General features: G+C 48.9%; 14 non-coding genes across 14 annotated transcripts; 7 read left to right on the top strand and 7 right to left on the bottom strand.

The window, feature by feature from the left end:
- Positions 1-680: 680 nt before the first annotated feature.
- Positions 681-763, top strand: trnal-cag (transfer RNA leucine (anticodon CAG)). Its single transcript has one exon. It is a non-coding gene; the product is annotated as a tRNA-Leu (tRNA).
- A 1,920-nt stretch (positions 764-2,683) lies between these two features.
- trnam-cau (transfer RNA methionine (anticodon CAU)) lies at positions 2,684-2,757 on the bottom strand. Its single transcript has one exon. It is a non-coding gene; the product is annotated as a tRNA-Met (tRNA).
- A 96-nt stretch (positions 2,758-2,853) lies between these two features.
- trnal-cag (transfer RNA leucine (anticodon CAG)) lies at positions 2,854-2,936 on the top strand. The gene has a single exon. It is a non-coding gene; the product is annotated as a tRNA-Leu (tRNA).
- A 1,204-nt stretch (positions 2,937-4,140) lies between these two features.
- Positions 4,141-4,214, bottom strand: trnam-cau (transfer RNA methionine (anticodon CAU)). The gene has a single exon. It is a non-coding gene; the product is annotated as a tRNA-Met (tRNA).
- Positions 4,215-4,310: 96 nt separating this feature from the next.
- On the top strand, positions 4,311-4,393 carry trnal-cag (transfer RNA leucine (anticodon CAG)). The gene has a single exon. It is a non-coding gene; the product is annotated as a tRNA-Leu (tRNA).
- Positions 4,394-6,313: 1,920 nt separating this feature from the next.
- Positions 6,314-6,387, bottom strand: trnam-cau (transfer RNA methionine (anticodon CAU)). Its single transcript has one exon. It is a non-coding gene; the product is annotated as a tRNA-Met (tRNA).
- Positions 6,388-6,483: 96 nt separating this feature from the next.
- trnal-cag (transfer RNA leucine (anticodon CAG)) lies at positions 6,484-6,566 on the top strand. The gene has a single exon. It is a non-coding gene; the product is annotated as a tRNA-Leu (tRNA).
- A 1,190-nt stretch (positions 6,567-7,756) lies between these two features.
- On the bottom strand, positions 7,757-7,830 carry trnam-cau (transfer RNA methionine (anticodon CAU)). Its single transcript has one exon. It is a non-coding gene; the product is annotated as a tRNA-Met (tRNA).
- A 3,206-nt stretch (positions 7,831-11,036) lies between these two features.
- trnav-cac (transfer RNA valine (anticodon CAC)) lies at positions 11,037-11,110 on the bottom strand. The gene has a single exon. It is a non-coding gene; the product is annotated as a tRNA-Val (tRNA).
- A 96-nt stretch (positions 11,111-11,206) lies between these two features.
- trnal-cag (transfer RNA leucine (anticodon CAG)) lies at positions 11,207-11,289 on the top strand. The gene has a single exon. It is a non-coding gene; the product is annotated as a tRNA-Leu (tRNA).
- Positions 11,290-13,208: 1,919 nt separating this feature from the next.
- trnam-cau (transfer RNA methionine (anticodon CAU)) lies at positions 13,209-13,282 on the bottom strand. The gene has a single exon. It is a non-coding gene; the product is annotated as a tRNA-Met (tRNA).
- Positions 13,283-13,378: 96 nt separating this feature from the next.
- On the top strand, positions 13,379-13,461 carry trnal-cag (transfer RNA leucine (anticodon CAG)). The gene has a single exon. It is a non-coding gene; the product is annotated as a tRNA-Leu (tRNA).
- Positions 13,462-16,488: 3,027 nt separating this feature from the next.
- trnav-cac (transfer RNA valine (anticodon CAC)) lies at positions 16,489-16,562 on the bottom strand. Its single transcript has one exon. It is a non-coding gene; the product is annotated as a tRNA-Val (tRNA).
- A 96-nt stretch (positions 16,563-16,658) lies between these two features.
- Positions 16,659-16,741, top strand: trnal-cag (transfer RNA leucine (anticodon CAG)). The gene has a single exon. It is a non-coding gene; the product is annotated as a tRNA-Leu (tRNA).
- Positions 16,742-18,163: the final 1,422 nt, after the last annotated feature.

The raw sequence follows: 18,163 nt of genomic DNA on the forward strand, positions 1-18,163 counted from the left end.
CCATGTGTTACATGAATATGAGAGGGATGCTATTACTGCCTTCATTCAGTGTTAGCCAGCATGAATGCAGTATTTTCACTTCATTGTGTACAAAAGGATGGCACGGGTCTACACGCAATGTCGCTGGATGAGATTCAGGGAATTTACCTGGAACCTCACAGTTTTCCACAAAACATCATTTCACCTTCCCTGAAGAGGAGCTGTGGCCTTTTGACCCCAGGAGACACAGGGAAACCCATACGGAAGGGGACAGAGAACCTCACTCTTTCTTTCTAAGCCACGGGTGTCAAACTCAGTCCCTGGAAGGCCGGAGACCTGCAGAGTTTAGATTCAAGCCTGATTGAACACACCTGATCCAACTAATCATGGCCTTCAGGCTCATTTGAAAACTACATGCCTTGTGTGTTTGAGAAGGGTTGGAAGAACACTCTACAGGGCTCGGGCCCTAAAGGAATTTAGTTTGATACCCCTGGTCTAAGCGCTCTCAGTGATCAGAAAAAAGCACCACTCTGCTCCGTGTGAGGCTCGAACTCACTACCTTCAGATTGTGAGACTGACGTGCTGCCTAACTGCGCCAACGAGGCTTGTGGGCTAAAGGGCGCCCAAACAGAGAATAAGTAGCTTCTAGATCCGTGCATTCAGGTGTGGCTCCAACAGGCCATCCCTAGCCAACCAAGTGTGTCAGGATGGCCGAGCGGTCTAAGGCGCTGCGTTCAGGTCGCAGTCTCCCCTGGAGGCGTGGGTTCGAATCCCACTTCTGACAGATCTATCCTTTGGCTGCAGACAGAGACTTCAGTCTTCTGCTACGTTGAGCCAGCAGGGCGTTAACTTTGACAAAACACAGCATTTGGCAAATGCTAGTATTCATTGGGCAGAAGTTGAAGACAAGGATGAGTTTTTAGACACTTTTTGAAAATGGTTAAAGCCTCCGCTGATTGAATTGAGATAGGCAAGCCGATCCACCAGCTGGGAACAGTCCAGGAAAAGGTCCTTGAGAGTGATTTTGTGCCTCTTTGGGATGGCACCACGAGGCGTCGTTCACTTGCAGAACGCAAGCATAGGTCTGAACCAGCGACTTTAGGTACATTGCTGCAGAGCCAGTGGTTATCTTGTAGGCAAACATCAGTATCTTGAATCTGATGCGAACAGCTATTGGTAGCCAGTGCAAAATTATGAAGAGAGGTGTAACGTGGGCTTTCTTTGGCTCGTTGAAGACCACTCTCGCTGCTGCATTCTGGATCAGTTGCAGAGGCTTGATAGTACGTGCCGGAAGACCCGCCAAGGGAGCATAACAGTAGCCCAGTCTGGAGAAAACAAAGAGCTTGGACAAGGAGTTGTGTGGCCTGCTCTGATCGGAAGGGTCTAATCTCCCGAACGTTGTATAAGGCAAATCTGCAGGACCGGGCCAGTGCAGCAATATGGCCTTTGAAACTCCACAAAACCTCAGGACGACGTGGCCATGTGTTACATGAATATGAGAGGGATTCTATTACTGCCTTCATGCAGTGTTAGCCAGCATGAATGCAGAATTTTCACTTCATTGTATATGAAAGGATGGCACGGGTCTACACGCAATGTCGCTGGATGAGATTCAGGGAATTTACCTGGAACCTCACAGTTTTCCACAAAACCTCATTTCACCTGCCCTGAAGAGGAGCTGTGGCATTTTGCCCCCAGGAGACACAGGGAAACCCACACGGAAGGGGACAGAGAACCTCACTCTTTCTTTCTTAGCCACGGGTGTCAAACTCAGTCCCTTGCAGAACGCAAGCATAGGTCTGAACCAGCGACTTTAGATATATTGCTGCAGAGCCAGTGGTTATCTTGTAGGCAAACATCAGTATCTTGAATCTGATGTGAACAGCTATTGGTAGCCAGTGCAAAATTATGAAGAGAGGTGTGACGTGGGCTTTCTTTGGCTCGTTTAAGACCACTCTCGCTGCTGCATCCTGGATCAGTTGCAGAGGCTTGATAGTACGTGCCGGAAGACCCGCCAAGGGAGCATAACAGTAGCCCAGTCTGGAGAAAACAAAGAGCTTGGACAGGGAGTTTTGTGGCCTGCTCTGATCGGAAGGGTCTAATCTTCAGAACTTTGTATAAGGCAAATCTGCAGGACCGGGCCAGTGCAGCAATATGGCCTTTGAAACTTCACAAAACCTCAGGAGGATGTGGCCATGTGTTACATGAAAATGAGAGGGATGCTATTACTGCCTTCATTCAGTGTTAGCCAGCATGAATGCAGAATTTTCACTTCATTGTATATAAAAGGATGGCACAGGTCTACACGCAATGTCGCTGGATGAGATTCAGGGAATTTACCTGGAACCTCACAGTTTTCCACAAAACATCATTTCACCTGCCCTGAAGAGGAGCTGTGGCCTTTTGCCCCCAGGAGACACAGGGAAACCCACACGGAAGGGGACAGAGAACCTCACTCTTTCTTTCTAATCCACGGGTGTCAAACTCAGTCCCTGGAAGGCCGGAGACCTGCAGAGTTTAGATTCAAGCCTGATTGAACACACCTGATCCAACTAACCATGGCCTTCAGGCTCATTTGAAAACTACATGCCTTGTGTGTTTGAGAAGGGTTGGAACAACACTCTACAGGGCTCTGGCCCTAAAGGAATTTAGTTTGATACCCCTGGTCTAAGCGCTCTCAGTGATCAGAAAAAAAGCACCACTCTGCCCCGTGTGAGGCTCAAACTCACGACCTTCAGATTATGAGACTGACGCGCTGCCTAACTGCGCCAACGAGGCTTGTGGGATAAAGGGCGCCCAAACAGAGAATAAGTAGCTTCTAGATCCTTGCATTCAGGTGTGGATCCAACAGGCCATCCCTAGCCAATCAAGGGTGTCAGGATGGCCGAGCGGTCTAAGGCGCTGCGTTCAGGTCGCAGTCTCCCCTGGAGGCGTGGGTTCGAATCCCACTTCTGACAGATCTATCCTTTGGCTGCAGACAGAGACTTCAGTCTTCTGCTACGTTGAGCCAGCAGGATGTTAACTTTGACAAAACACAGCATTTGGCAAATGCTAGTATTCATTGGGCAGGCGTTGAAGACAAGGATGAGTTTTTAGACACTTTTTGAAAATGGTTAAAGCCTCCGCTGATTGAATTGAGATAGGCAAGCCGATCCACCAGCTGGGAACAGTCCAGGAAAAGGTCCTTGAGAGTGATTTTGTGCCTCTTTGGGATGGCACCACGAGGCGTCGTTCACTTGCAGAACGCAAGCATAGGTCTGAACCAGCGACTTTAGGTATATTGCTGCAGAGCCAGTGGTTATCTTTTAGGCAAACATCAGTATCTTGAATCTGATGCGAACAGCTATTGGTAGCCAGTGCAAAATTATGAAGAAAGGTGTGACGTGGGCTTTCTTTGGCTCGTTTAAGACCACTCTCGCTGCTGCATCCTGGATCAGTTGCAGAGGCTTGATAGTACGTGCCGGAAGACCCGCCAAGGGAGCATAACAGTAGCCCAGTCTGGAGAAAACAAAGAGCTTGGACAAGGAGTTGTGTGGCCTGCTCTGATCGGAAGGGTCTAATCTTCCGAACTTTGTATAAGGCAAATCTGCAGGACCGGGCCAGTGCAGCAATATGGCCATTGAAACTTCACAAAACCTCAGGAGGATGTGGCCATGTGTTACATGAATATGAGAGGGATGCTATTACTGCCTTCATTCAGTGTTAGCCAGCATGAATGCAGTATTTTCACTTCATTGTGTACAAAAGGATGGCACGGGTCTACACGCAATGTCGCTGGATGAGATTCAGGGAATTTACCTGGAACCTCACAGTTTTCCACAAAACATCATTTCACCTTCCCTGAAGAGGAGCTGTGGCCTTTTGCCCCCAGGAGACACAGGGAAACCCACACGGAAGGGGACAGAGAACCTCACTCTTTCTTTCTAAGCCACGGGTGTCAAACTCAGTCCCTGGAAGGCCGGAGACCTGCAGAGTTTAGATTCAAGCCTGATTGAACACACCTGATCCAACTAATCATGGCCTTCAGGCTCATTTGAAAACTACATGCCTTGTGTGTTTGAGAAGGGTTGGAACAACACTCTACAGGGCTCGGGCCCTAAAGGAATTTAGTTTGATACCCCTGGTCTAAGCGCTCTCAGTGATCAGAAAAAAGAACCACTCTGCCCCGTGTGAGGCTCGAACTCACGACCTTCAGATTATGAGACTGACGCGCTGCCTAACTGCGCCAACGAGGCTTTTGGGCTAAAGGGCGCCCAAACAGAGAATAAGTAGCTTCTAGATCCGTGCATTCAGGTGTGGCTCCAACAGGCCATCCATAGCCTACCAAGTGTGTCAGGATGGCCGAGCGGTCTAAGGCGCTGCGTTCAGGTCGCAGTCTCCCCTGGAGGCGTGGGTTCGAATCCCACTTCTGACAGATCTAGCCTTTGGCTGCAGACAGAGACTTCAGTCTTCTGCTACGTTGAGCCAGCAGGGCGTTAACTTTGACAAAACACAGCATTTGGCAAATGCTAGTATTCATTGGGCAGAAGTTGAAGACAAGGATGAGTTTTTAGACATTTTTTGAAAATGGTTAAAGCCTCCGCTGATTGAATTGAGATAGGCAAGCCGATCCACCAGCTGGGAACAGTCCAGGAAAAGGTCCTTGAGAGTGATTTTGTGCCTCTTTGGGATGGCACCACGAGGCGTCGTTCACTTGCAGAACGCAAGCATAGGTCTGAACCAGCGACTTTAGGTATATTGCTGCAGAGCCAGTGGTTATCTTGTAGGCAAACATCAGTATCTTGAATCTGATGCGAACAGCTATTGGTAGCCAGTGCAAAATTATGAAGAGAGGTGTGACGTGGGCTTTCTTTGGCTCGTTGAAGACCACTCTCGCTGCTGCATCCTGGATCAGTTGCAGAGGCTTGATAGTACGTGCCGGAAGACCCGCCAAGGGAGCATAACAGTAGCCCAGTCTGGAGAAAACAAAGAGCTTGGACAAGGAGTTGTGTGGCCTGCTCTGATCGGAAGGGTCTAATCTCCCGAACGTTGTATAAGGCAAATCTGCAGGACCGGGCCAGTGCAGCAATATGGCCTTTGAAACTTCACAAAACCTCAGGACGACGTGGCCATGTGTTACATGAATATGAGAGGGATTCTATTACTGCCTTCATGCAGTGTTAGCCAGCATGAATGCAGAATTTTCACTTCATTGTATATGAAAGGATGGCACGGGTCTACACGCAATGTCGCTGGATGAGATTCAGGGAATTTACCTGGAACCTCACAGTTTTCCACAAAACCTCATTTCACCTGCCCTGAAGAGGAGCTGTGGCATTTTGCCCCCAGGAGACACAGGGAAACCCACACGGAAGGGGACAGAGAACCTCACTCTTTCTTTCTTAGCCACGGGTGTCAAACTCAGTCCCTTGCAGAATGCAAGCATAGGTCTGAACCAGCGACTTTAGGTATATTGCTGCAGAGCCAGTGGTTATCTTGTAGGCAAACATCAGTATCTTGAATCTGATGCGAACAGCTATTGGTAGCCAGTGCAAAATTATGAAGAGAGGTGTGACGTGGGCTTTCTTTGGCTCGTTTAAGACCACTCTCGCTGCTGCATCCTGGATCAGTTGCAGAGGCTTGATAGTACGTGCCGGAAGACCCGCCAAGGGAGCATAACAGTAGCCCAGTCTGGAGAAAACAAAGAGCTTGGACAAGGAGTTGTGTGGCCTGCTCTGATCGGAAGGGTCTAATCTTCAGAACTTTGTATAAGGCAAATCTGCAGGACCGGGCCAGTGCAGCAATATGGCCTTTGAAACTTCACAAAACCTCAGGAGGATGTGGCCATGTGTTACATGAATATGAGAGGGATGCTATTACTGCCTTCATTCAGTGTTAGCCAGCATGAATGCAGAATTTTCACTTCATTGTATATAAAAGGATGGCACGGGTCTACACGCAATGTCGCTGGATGAGATTCAGGGAATTTACCTGGAACCTCACAGTTTTCCACAAAACATCATTTCACCTGCCCTGAAGAGGAGCTGTGGCCTTTTGCCCCCAGGAGACACAGGGAAACCCACACGGAAGGGGACAGAGAACCTCACTCTTTCTTTCTAATCCGCGGGTGTCAAACTCAGTCCCTGGAAGGCCGGAGACCTGCAGAGTTTAGATTCAAGCCTGATTGAACACACCTGATCCAACTAATCATGGCCTTCAGGCTCATTTGAAAACTACATGCCTTGTGTGTTTGAGAAGGGTTGGAACAACACTCTACAGGGCTCGGGCCCTAAAGGAATTTAGTTTGATACCCCTGGTCTAAGCGCTCTCAGTGATCAGAAAAAAAGCACAACTCTGCCCCGTGTGAGGCTCGAACTCACGACCTTCAGATTATGAGACTGACGCGCTGCCTAACTGCGCCAACGAGGCTTGTGGGATAAAGGGCGCCCAAACAGAGAATAAGTAGCTTCTAGATCCTTGCATTCAGGTGTGGCTCCAACAGGCCATCCCTAGCCAATCAAGGGTGTCAGGATGGCCGAGCGGTCTAAGGCGCTGCGTTCAGGTCGCAGTCTCCCCTGGAGGCGTGGGTTCGAATCCCACTTCTGACAGATCTATCCTTTGGCTGCAGACAGAGACTTCAGTCTTCTGCTACGTTGAGCCAGCAGGATGTTAACTTTGACAAAACACAGCATTTGGCAAATGCTAGTATTCATTGGGCAGGCGTTGAAGACAAGGATGAGTTTTTAGACACTTTTTGAAAATGGTTAAAGCCTCCGCTGATTGAATTGAGATAGGCAAGCCGATCCACCAGCTGGGAACAGTCCAGGAAAAGGTCCTTGAGAGTGATTTTGTGCCTCTTTGGGATGGCACCACGAGGCGTCGTTCACTTGCAGAACGCAAGCATAGGTCTGAACCAGCGACTTTAGGTATATTGCTGCAGAGCCAGTGGTTATCTTTTAGGCAAACATCAGTATCTTGAATCTGATGCGAACAGCTATTGGTAGCCAGTGCAAAATTATGAAGAAAGGTGTGACGTGGGCTTTCTTTGGCTCGTTTAAGACCACTCTCGCTGCTGCATCCTGGATCAGTTGCAGAGGCTTGAAGACCCGCCAAGGGAGCATAACAGTAGCCCAGTCTGGAGAAAACAAAGAGCTTGGACAAGGAGTTGTGTGGCCTGCTCTGATCGGAAGGGTCTAATCTTCCGAACTTTGTATAAGGCAAATCTGCAGGACCGGGCCAGTGCAGCATTATGGCCATTGAAACTTCACAAAACCTCAGGAGGATGTGGCCATGTGTTACATGAATATGAGAGGGATGCTATTACTGCCTTCATTCAGTGTTAGCCAGCATGAATGCAGTATTTTCACTTCATTGTGTACAAAAGGATGGCACGGGTCTACACGCAATGTCGCTGGATGAGATTCAGGGAATTTACCTGGAACCTCACAGTTTTCCACAAAACATCATTTCACCTTCCCTGAAGAGGAGCTGTGGCCTTTTGCCCCCAGGAGACACAGGGAAACCCACACGGAAGGGGACAGAGAACCTCACTCTTTCTTTCTAAGCCACGGGTGTCAAACTCAGTCCCTGGAAGGCCGGAGACCTGCAGAGTTTAGATTCAAGCCTGATTGAACACACCTGATCCAACTAATCATTGCCTTCAGGCTCATTTGAAAACTACATGCCTTGTGTGTTTGAGAAGGGTTGGAAGAACACTCTACAGGGCTCGGGCCCTAAAGGAATTTAGTTTGATACCCCTGGTCTAAGCGCTCTCAGTGATCAGAAAAAAGCACCACTCTGCCCCGTGTGAGGCTCGAACTCACGACCTTCAGATTATGAGACTGACGCGCTGCCTAACTGCGCCAACGAGGCTTGTGGGCTAAAGGGCGCCCAAACAGAGAATAAGTAGCTTCTAGATCCGTGCATTCAGGTGTGGCTCCAACAGGCCATCCCTAGCCAACCAAGTGTGTCAGGATGGCCGAGCGGTCTAAGGCGCTGCCTTCAGGTCGCAGTCTCCCCTGGAGGCGTGGGTTCGAATCCCAATTCTGACAGATCTATCGTTTGGCTGCAGACAGAGACTTCAGTCTTCTGCTACGTTGAGCCAGCAGGGCGTTAACTTTGACAAAACACAGCATTTGGCAAATGCTAGTATTCATTGGGCAGAAGTTGAAGACAAGGATGAGTTTTTAGACACTTTTTGAAAATGGTTAAAGCCTCCGCTGATTGAATTGAGATAGGCAAGCCGATCCACCAGCTGGGAACAGTCCAGGAAAAGGTCCTTGAGAGTGATTTTGTGCCTCTTTGGGATGGCACCACGAGGCGTCGTTCACTTGCAGAACGCAAGCATAGGTCTGAACCAGCGACTTTAGGTATATTGCTGCAGAGCCAGTGGTTATCTTGTAGGCAAACATCAGTATCTTGAATCTGATGCGAACAGCTATTGGTAGCCAGTGCAATATTATGAAGAGAGGTGTGACGTGGGCTTTCTTTGGCTCGTTGAAGACCACTCTCGCTCCTGCATCCTGGATAAGTTGCAGAGGCTTGATAGTACGTGCCGGAAGACCCGCCAAGGGAGCATAACAGTAGCCCAGTCTGGAGAAAACAAAGAGCTTGGACAAGGAGTTGTGTGGCCTGCTCTGATCGGAAGGGTCTAATCTCCCGAACGTTGTATAAGGCAAATCTGCAGGACCGGGCCAGTGCAGCAATATGGCCTTTGAAACTTCACAAAACCTCAGGACGACGTGGCCATGTGTTACATGAATATGAGAGGGATTCTATTACTGCCTTCATGCAGTGTTAGCCAGCATGAATGCAGAATTTTCACTTCATTGTATATGAAAGGATGGCACGGGTCTACACGCAATGTCGCTGGATGAGATTCAGGGAATTTACCTGGAACCTCACAGTTTTCCACAAAACCTCATTTCACCTGCCCTGAAGAGGAGCTGTGGCATTTTGCCCCCAGGAGACACAGGGAAACCCACACGGAAGGGGACAGAGAACCTCACTCTTTCTTTCTTAGCCACGGGTGTCAAACTCAGTCCCTTGCAGAACGCAAGCATAGGTCTGAACCAGCGACTTTAGGTATATTGCTGCAGAGCCAGTGGTTATCTTGTAGGCAAACATCAGTATCTTGAATCTGATGCGAACAGCTATTGGTAGCCAGTGCAAAATTATGAAGAGAGGTGTGACGTGGTCTTTCTTTGGCTCGTTTAAGACCACTCTCGCTGCTGCATCCTGGATCAGTTGCAGAGGCTTGATAGTACGTGCCAGAAGACCCGCCAAGGGAGCATAACAGTAGCCCAGTCTGGAGAAAACAAAGAGCTTGGACAAGGAGTTGTGTGGCCTGCTCTGATCGGAAGAGTCTAATCTTTAGAACTTTGTATAAGGCAAATCTGCAGGACCGGGCCAGTGCAGCAATATGGCCTTTGAAACTTCACAAAACCTCAGGAGGATGTGGCCATGTGTTACATGAATATGAGAGGGATGCTATTACTGCCTTCATTCAGTGTTAGCCAGCATGAATGCAGAATTTTCACTTCATTGTATATAAAAGGATGGCACGGGTCTACACGCAATGTCGCTGGATGAGATTCAGGGAATTTACCTGGAACCTCACAGTTTTCCACAAAACATCATTTCACCTGCCCTGAAGAGGAGCTGTGGCCTTTTGCCCCCAGGAGACACAGGGAAACCCACACGGAAGGGGACAGAGAACCTCACTCTTTCTTTCTAAGCCACGGGTGTCAAACTCAGTCCCTGGAAGGCCGTAGACCTGCAGAGTTTTGATTCAAGCCTGATTGAACACACCTGATCCAACTAATCATGGCCTTCAGGCTCATTTGAAAACTACATGCCTTGTGTGTTTGAGAAGGGTTGGAACAACACTCTACAGGGCTCGGGCCCTAAAGGAATTTAGTTTGATACCCCTGGTCTAAGCACTCTCAGTGATCAGAAAAAAGCACCACGCTGCCCCGTGTGAGGCTCGAACTCAAGACAAGGATGAGTTTTTAGACACTTTTTGAAAATGGTTAAAGCCTCCGCTGATTGAATTGAGATAGGCAAGCCGATCCACCAGCTGGGAACAGTCCAGGAAAAGGTCCTTGAGAGTGATTTTGTGCCTCTTTGGGATGGCACCACGAGGCGTCGTTCACTTGCAGAACGCAAGCATAGGTCTGAACCAGCGACTTTAGGTATATTGCTGCAGAGCCAGTGGTTATCTTGTAGGCAAACATCAGTATCTTGAATCTGATGCGAACAGCTATTGGTAGCCAGTGCAAAATTATGAAGAGAGGTGTGACGTGGGCTTTCTTTGGCTCGTTTAAGACCACTCTCGCTGCTGCATCCTGGATCAGTTGCAGAGGCTTGATAGTACGTGCCGGAAGACCCGCCAAGGGAGCATAACAGTAGCCCAGTCTGGAGAAAACAAAGAGCTTGGACAAGGAGTTGTGTGGCCTGCTCTGATCGGAAGGGTCTAATCTTCCGAACTTTGTATAAGGCAAATCTGCAGGACCGGGCCAGTGCAGCAATATGGCCATTGAAACTTCACAAAACCTCAGGAGGATGTGGCCATGTGTTACATGAATATGAGAGGGATGCTATTACTGCCTTCATTCAGTGTTAGCCAGCATGAATGCAGTATTTTCACTTCATTGTGTACAAAAGGATGGCACGGGTCTACACGCAATGTCGCTGGATGAGATTCAGGGAATTTACCTGGAACCTCACAGTTTTCCACAAAACATCATTTCACCTTCCCTGAAGAGGAGCTGTGGCCTTTTGACCCCAGGAGACACAGGGAAACCCACACGGAAGGGGACAGAGAACCTCACTCTTTCTTTCTAAGCCACGGGTGTCAAACTCAGTCCCTGGAAGGCCGGAGACCTGCAGAGTTTAGATTCAAGCCTGATTGAACACACCTGATCCAACTAATCATGGCCTTCAGGCTCATTTGAAAACTACATGCCTTGTGTGTTTGAGAAGGGTTGGAAGAACACTCTACAGGGCTCGGGCCCTAAAGAATTTAGTTTGATACCCCTGGTCTAAGCGCTCTCAGTGATCAGAAAAAAGCACCACTCTGCCCCGTGTGAGGCTCGAACTCACGACCTTCAGATTGTGAGACTGACGCGCTGCCTAACTGCGCCAACGAGGCTTGTGGGCTAAAGGGCGCCCAAACAGAGAATAAGTAGCTTCTAGATCCGTGCATTCACGTGTGGCTCCAACAGGCCATCCCTAGCCAACCAAGTGTGTCAGGATGGCCGAGCGGTCTAAGGCGCTGCGTTCAGGTCGCAGTCTCCCCTGGAGGCGTGGGTTCGAATCCCACTTCTGACAGATCTATCCTTTGGCTGCAGACAGAGACTTCAGTCTTCTGCTACGTTGAGCCAGCAGGGCGTTAACTTTGACAAAACACAGCATTTGGCAAATGCTAGTATTCATTGGGCAGAAGTTGAAGACAAGGATGAGTTTTTAGACACTTTTTGAAAATGGTTAAAGCCTCCGCTGATTGAATTGAGATAGGCAAGCCGATCCACCAGCTGGGAACAGTCCAGGAAAAGGTCCTTGAGAGTGATTTTGTGCCTCTTTGGGATGGCACCACGAGGCGTCGTTCACTTGCAGAACGCAAGCATAGGTCTGAACCAGCGACTTTAGGTATATTGCTGCAGAGCCAGTGGTTATCTTGTAGGCAAACATCAGTATCTTGAATCTGATGCGAACAGCTATTGGTAGCCAGTGCAAAATTATGAAGAGAGGTGTGACGTGGGCTTTCTTTGGCTCGTTTAAGACCACTCTCGCTGCTGCATCCTGGATCAGTTGCAGAGGCTTGATAGTACGTGCCGGAAGACCCGCCAAGGGAGCATAACAGTAGCCCAGTCTGGAGAAAACAAAGAGCTTGGACAAGGAGTTGTGTGGCCTGCTCTGATCGGAAGGGTCTAATCTCCCGAACGTTGTATAAGGCAAATCTGCAGGACCGGGCCAGTGCAGCAATATGGCCTTTGAAACTTCACAAAACCTCAGGACGATGTGGCCATGTGTTACATGAATATGAGAGGGATTCTATTACTGCCTTCATGCAGTGTTAGCCAGCATGAATGCAGAATTTTCACTTCATTGTATATGAAAGGATGGCACGGGTCTACACGCAATGTCGCTGGATGAGATTCAGGGAATTTACCTGGAACCTCACAGTTTTCCACAAAACCTCATTTCACCTGCCCTGAAGAGGAGCTGTGGCATTTTGCCCCCAGGAGACACAGGGAAACCCACACGGAAGGGGACAGAGAACCTCACTCTTTCTTTCTTAGCCACGGGTGTCAAACTCAGTCCCTTGCAGAACGCAAGCATAGGTCTGAACCAGCGACTTTAGGTATATTGCTGCAGAGCCAGTGGTTATCTTGTAGGCAAACATCAGTATCTTGAATCTGATGCGAACAGCTATTGGTAGCCAGTGCAAAATTATGAAGAGAGGTGTGACGTGGGCTTTCTTTGGCTCGTTTAAGACCACTCTCGCTGCTGCATCCTGGATCAGTTGCAGAGGCTTGATAGTACGTGCCGGAAGACCCGCCAAGGGAGCATAACAGTAGCCCAGTCTGGAGAAAACAAAGAGCTTGGACAAGGAGTTGTGTGGCCTGCTCTGATCGGAAGGGTCTAATCTTCCGAACTTTGTATAAGGCAAATCTGCAGGACCGGGCCAGTGCAGCATTATGGCCATTGAAACTTCACAAAACCTCAGGAGGATGTGGCCATGTGTTACATGAATATGAGAGGGATGCTATTACTGCCTTCATTCAGTGTTAGCCAGCATGAATGCAGTATTTTCACTTCATTGTGTACAAAAGGATGGCACGGGTCTACACGCAATGTCGCTGGATGAGATTCAGGGAATTTACCTGGAACCTCACAGTTTTCCACAAAACATCATTTCACCTTCCCTGAAGAGGAGCTGTGGCCTTTTGCCCCCAGGAGACACAGGGAAACCCACACGGAAGGGGACAGAGAACCTCACTCTTTCTTTTTAAGCCACGGGTGTCAAACTCAGTCCCTGGAAGGCCGGAGACCTGCAGAGTTTAGATTCAAGCCTGATTGAACACACCTGATCCAACTAATCATTGCCTTCAGGCTCATTTGAAAACTACATGCCTTGTGTGTTTGAGAAGGGTTGGAAGAACACTCTACAGGGCTCGGGCCCTAAAGGAATTTAGTTTGATACCCCTGGTCTAAGCGCTCTCAGTGATCAGAAAAAAGCACCACTCTGCCCCGTGTGAGGCTCGAACTCACGACCTTCAGATTATGAGACTGACGCGCTGCCTAACTGCGCCAACGAGGCTTGTGGGCTAAAGGGCGCCCAAACAGAGAATAAGTAGCTTCTAGATCCGTGCATTCAGGTGTGGCTCCAACAGGCCATCCCTAGCCAACCAAGTGTGTCAGGATGGCCGAGCGGTCTAAGGCGCTGCGTTCAGGTCGCAGTCTCCCCTGGAGGCGTGGGTTCGAATCCCAATTCTGACAGATCTATCCTTTGGCTGCAGACAGAGACTTCAGTCTTCTGCTACGTTGAGCCAGCAGGGCGTTAACTTTGACAAAACACAGCATTTGGCAAATGCTAGTATTCATTGGGCAGAAGTTGAAGACAAGGATGAGTTTTTAGACACTTTTTGAAAATGGTTAAAGCCTCCGCTGATTGAATTGAGATAGGCAAGCCGATCCACCAGCTGGGAACAGTCCAGGAAAAGGTCCTTGAGAGTGATTTTGTGCCTCTTTGGGATGGCACCACGAGGCGTCGTTCACTTGCAGAACGCAAGCATAGGTCTGAACCAGCGACTTTAGGTATATTGCTGCAGAGCCAGTGGTTATCTTGTAGGCAAACATCAGTATCTTGAATCTGATGCGAACAGCTATTGGTAGCCAGTGCAATATTATGAAGAGAGGTGTGACGTGGGCTTTCTTTGGCTCGTTGAAGACCACTCTCGCTCCTGCATCCTGGATAAGTTGCAGAGGCTTGATAGTACGTGCCGGAAGACCCGCCAAGGGAGCATAACAGTAGCCCAGTCTGGAGAAAACAAAGAGCTTGGACAAGGAGTTGTGTGGCCTGCTCTGATCGGAAGGGTCTAATCTCCCGAACGTTGTATAAGGCAAATCTGCAGGACCGGGCCAGTGCAGCAATATGGCCTTTGAAACTTCACAAAACCTCAGGACGACGTGGCCATGTGTTACATGAATATGAGAGGGATTCTATTACTGCCTTCATGCAGTGTTAGCCAGCATGAATGCAGAATTTTCACTTCATTGTATATGAAAGGATGGCACGGGTCTACACGCAATGTCGCTGGATGAGATTCAGGGAATTTACCTGGAACCTCACAGTTTTCCACAAAACCTCATTTCACCTGCCCTGAAGAGGAGCTGTGGCATTTTGCCCCCAGGAGACACAGGGAAACCCACACGGAAGGGGACAGAGAACCTCACTCTTTCTTTCTTAGCCACGGGTGTCAAACTCAGTCCCTTGCAGAACGCAAGCATAGGTCTGAACCAGCGACTTTAGGTATATTGCTGCAGAGCCAGTGGTTATCTTGTAGGCAAACATCAGTATCTTGAATCTGATGCGAACAGCTATTGGTAGCCAGTGCAAAATTATGAAGAGAGGTGTGACGTGGTCTTTCTTTGGCTCGTTTAAGACCACTCTCGCTGCTGCATCCTGGATCAGTTGCAGAGGCTTGATAATACGTGCCGGAAGACCCGCCAAGGGAGCATAACAGTAGCCCAGTCTGGAGAAAACAAAGAGCTTGGACAAGGAGTTGTGTGGCCTGCTCTGATCGGAAGAGTCTAATCTTTAGAACTTTGTATAAGGCAAATCTGCAGGACCGGGCCAGTGCAGCAATATGGCCTTTGAAACTTCACAAAACCTCAAGAGGATGTGGCCATGTGTTACATGAATATGAGAGGGATGCTATTACTGCCTTCATTCAGTGTTAGCCAGCATGAATGCAGAATTTTCACTTCATTGTATATAAAAGGATGGCACGGGTCTACACGCAATGTCGCTGGATGAGATTCAGGGAATTTACCTGGAACCTCACAGTTTTCCACAAAACATCATTTCACCTGCCCTGAAGAGGAGCTGTGGCCTTTTGCCCCCAGGAGACACAGGGAAACCCACACGGAAGGGGACAGAGAACCTCACTCTTTCTTTCTAAGCCACGGGTGTCAAACTCAGTCCCTGGAAGGCCGGAGACCTGCAGAGTTTAGATTCAAGCCTGATTGAACACACCTGATCCAACTAATCATGGCCTTCAGGCTCATTTGAAAACTACATGCCTTGTGTGTTTGAGAAGGGTTGGAACAACACTCTACAGGGCTCGGGCCCTAAAGGAATTTAGTTTGATACCCCTGGTCTAAGCACTCTCAGTGATCAGAAAAAAGCACCACGCTGCCCCGTGTGAGGCTCGAACTCAAGACAAGGATGAGTTTTTAGACACTTTTTGAAAATGGTTAAAGCCTCCGCTGCTTGAATTGAGATAGGCAAGCCGATCCACCAGCTGGGAACAGTCCAGGAAAAGGTCCTTGAGAGTGATTTTGTGCCTCTTTGGGATGGCACCACGAGGCGTCGTTCACTTGCAGAACGCAAGCATAGGTCTGAACCAGCGACTTTAGGTATATTGCTGCAGAGCCAGTGGTTATCTTGTAGGCAAACATCAGTATCTTGAATCTGATGCGAACAGCTATTGGTAGCCAGTGCAAAATTAAGAAGAGAGGTGTGACGTGGGCTTTCTTTGGCTCGTTTAAGACCACTCTCGCTGCTGCATCCTGGATCAGTTGCAGAGGCTTGATAGTACGTGCCGGAAGACCCGCCAAGGGAGCATAACAGTAGCCCAGTCTGGAGAAAACAAAGAGCTTGGACAAGGAGTTGTGTGGCCTGCTCTGATCGGAAGGGTCTAATCTTCCGAACTTTGTATAAGGCAAATCTGCAGGACCGGGCCAGTGCAGCAATATGGCCATTGAAACTTCACAAAACCTCAGGAGGATGTGGCCATGTGTTACATGAATATGAGAGGGATGCTATTACTGCCTTCATTCAGTGTTAGCCAGCATGAATGCAGTATTTTCACTTCATTGTGTACAAAAGGATGGCACGGGTCTACACGCAATGTCGCTGGATGAGATTCAGGGAATTTACCTGGAACCTCACAGTTTTCCACAAAACATCATTTCACCTTCCCTGAAGAGGAGCTGTGGCCTTTTGACCCCAGGAGACACAGGGAAACCCACACGGAAGGGGACAGAGAACCTCACTCTTTCTTTCTAAGCCACGGGTGTCAAACTCAGTCCCTGGAAGGCCGGAGACCTGCAGAGTTTAGATTCAAGCCTGATTGAACACACCTGATCCAACTAATCATGGCCTTCAGGCTCATTTGAAAACTACATGCCTTGTGTGTTTGAGAAGGGTTGGAAGAACACTCTACAGGGCTCGGGCCCTAAAGAATTTAGTTTGATACCCCTGGTCTAAGCGCTCTCAGTGATCAGAAAAAAGCACCACTCTGCCCCGTGTGAGGCTCGAACTCACGACCTTCAGATTGTGAGACTGACGCGCTGCCTAACTGCGCCAACGAGGCTTGTGGGCTAAAGGGCGCCCAAACAGAGAATAAGTAGCTTCTAGATCCGTGCATTCAGGTGTGGCTCCAACAGGCCATCCCTAGCCAACCAAGTGTGTCAGGATGGCCGAGCGGTCTAAGGCGCTGCGTTCAGGTCGCAGTCTCCCCTGGAGGCGTGGGTTCGAATCCCACTTCTGACAGATCTATCCTTTGGCTGCAGACAGAGACTTCAGTCTTCTGCTACGTTGAGCCAGCAGGGCGTTAACTTTGACAAAACACAGCATTTGGCAAATGCTAGTATTCATTGGGCAGAAGTTGAAGACAAGGATGAGTTTTTAGACACTTTTTGAAAATGGTTAAAGCCTCCGCTGATTGAATTGAGATAGGCAAGCCGATCCACCAGCTGGGAACAGTCCAGGAAAAGGTCCTTGAGAGTGATTTTGTGCCTCTTTGGGATGGCACCACGAGGCGTCGTTCACTTGCAGAACGCAAGCATAGGTCTGAACCAGCGACTTTAGGTATATTGCTGCAGAGCCAGTGGTTATCTTGTAGGCAAACATCAGTATCTTGAATCTGATGCGAACAGCTATTGGTAGCCAGTGCAAAATTATGAAGAGAGGTGTGACGTGGGCTTTCTTTGGCTCGTTTAAGACCACTCTCGCTGCTGCATCCTGGATCAGTTGCAGAGGCTTGATAGTACGTGCCGGAAGACCCGCCAAGGGAGCATAACAGTAGCCCAGTCTGGAGAAAACAAAGAGCTTGGACAAGGAGTTGTGTGGCCTGCTCTGATCGGAAGGGTCTAATCTCCCGAACGTTGTATAAGGCAAATCTGCAGGACCGGGCCAGTGCAGCAATATGGCCTTTGAAACTTCACAAAACCTCAGGACGATGTGGCCATGTGTTACATGAATATGAGAGGGATTCTATTACTGCCTTCATGCAGTGTTAGCCAGCATGAATGCAGAATTTTCACTTCATTGTATATGAAAGGATGGCACGGGTCTACACGCAATGTCGCTGGATGAGATTCAGGGAATTTACCTGGAACCTCACAGTTTTCCACAAAACCTCATTTCACCTGCCCTGAAGAGGAGCTGTGGCATTTTGCCCCCAGGAGACACAGGGAAACCCACACGGAAGGGGACAGAGAACCTCACTCTTTCTTTCTTAGCCACGGGTGTCAAACTCAGTCCCTTGCAGAACGCAAGCATAGGTCTGAACCAGCGACTTTAGGTATATTGCTGCAGAGCCAGTGGTTATCTTGTAGGCAAACATCAGTATCTTGAATCTGATGCGAACAGCTATTGGTAGCCAGTGCAAAATTATGAAGAGAGGTGTGACGTGGGCTTTCTTTGGCTCGTTTAAGACCACTCTCGCTGCTGCATCCTGGATCAGTTGCAGAGGCTTGATAGTACGTGCCGGAAGACCCGCCAAGGGAGCATAACAGTAGCCCAGTCTGGAGAAAACAAAGAGCTTGGACAAGGAGTTGTGTGGCCTGCTCTGATCGGAAGGGTCTAATCTTCAGAACTTTGTATAAGGCAAATCTGCAGGACCGGGCCAGTGCAGCAATATGGCCTTTGAAACTTCACAAAACCTCAGGAGGATGTGGCCATGTGTTACAT

This window comes from Carassius carassius, chromosome 22, assembly GCF_963082965.1.
Source record: "Carassius carassius chromosome 22, fCarCar2.1, whole genome shotgun sequence".
Classification (NCBI taxonomy): Eukaryota; Metazoa; Chordata; class Actinopteri; order Cypriniformes; family Cyprinidae; genus Carassius; species Carassius carassius.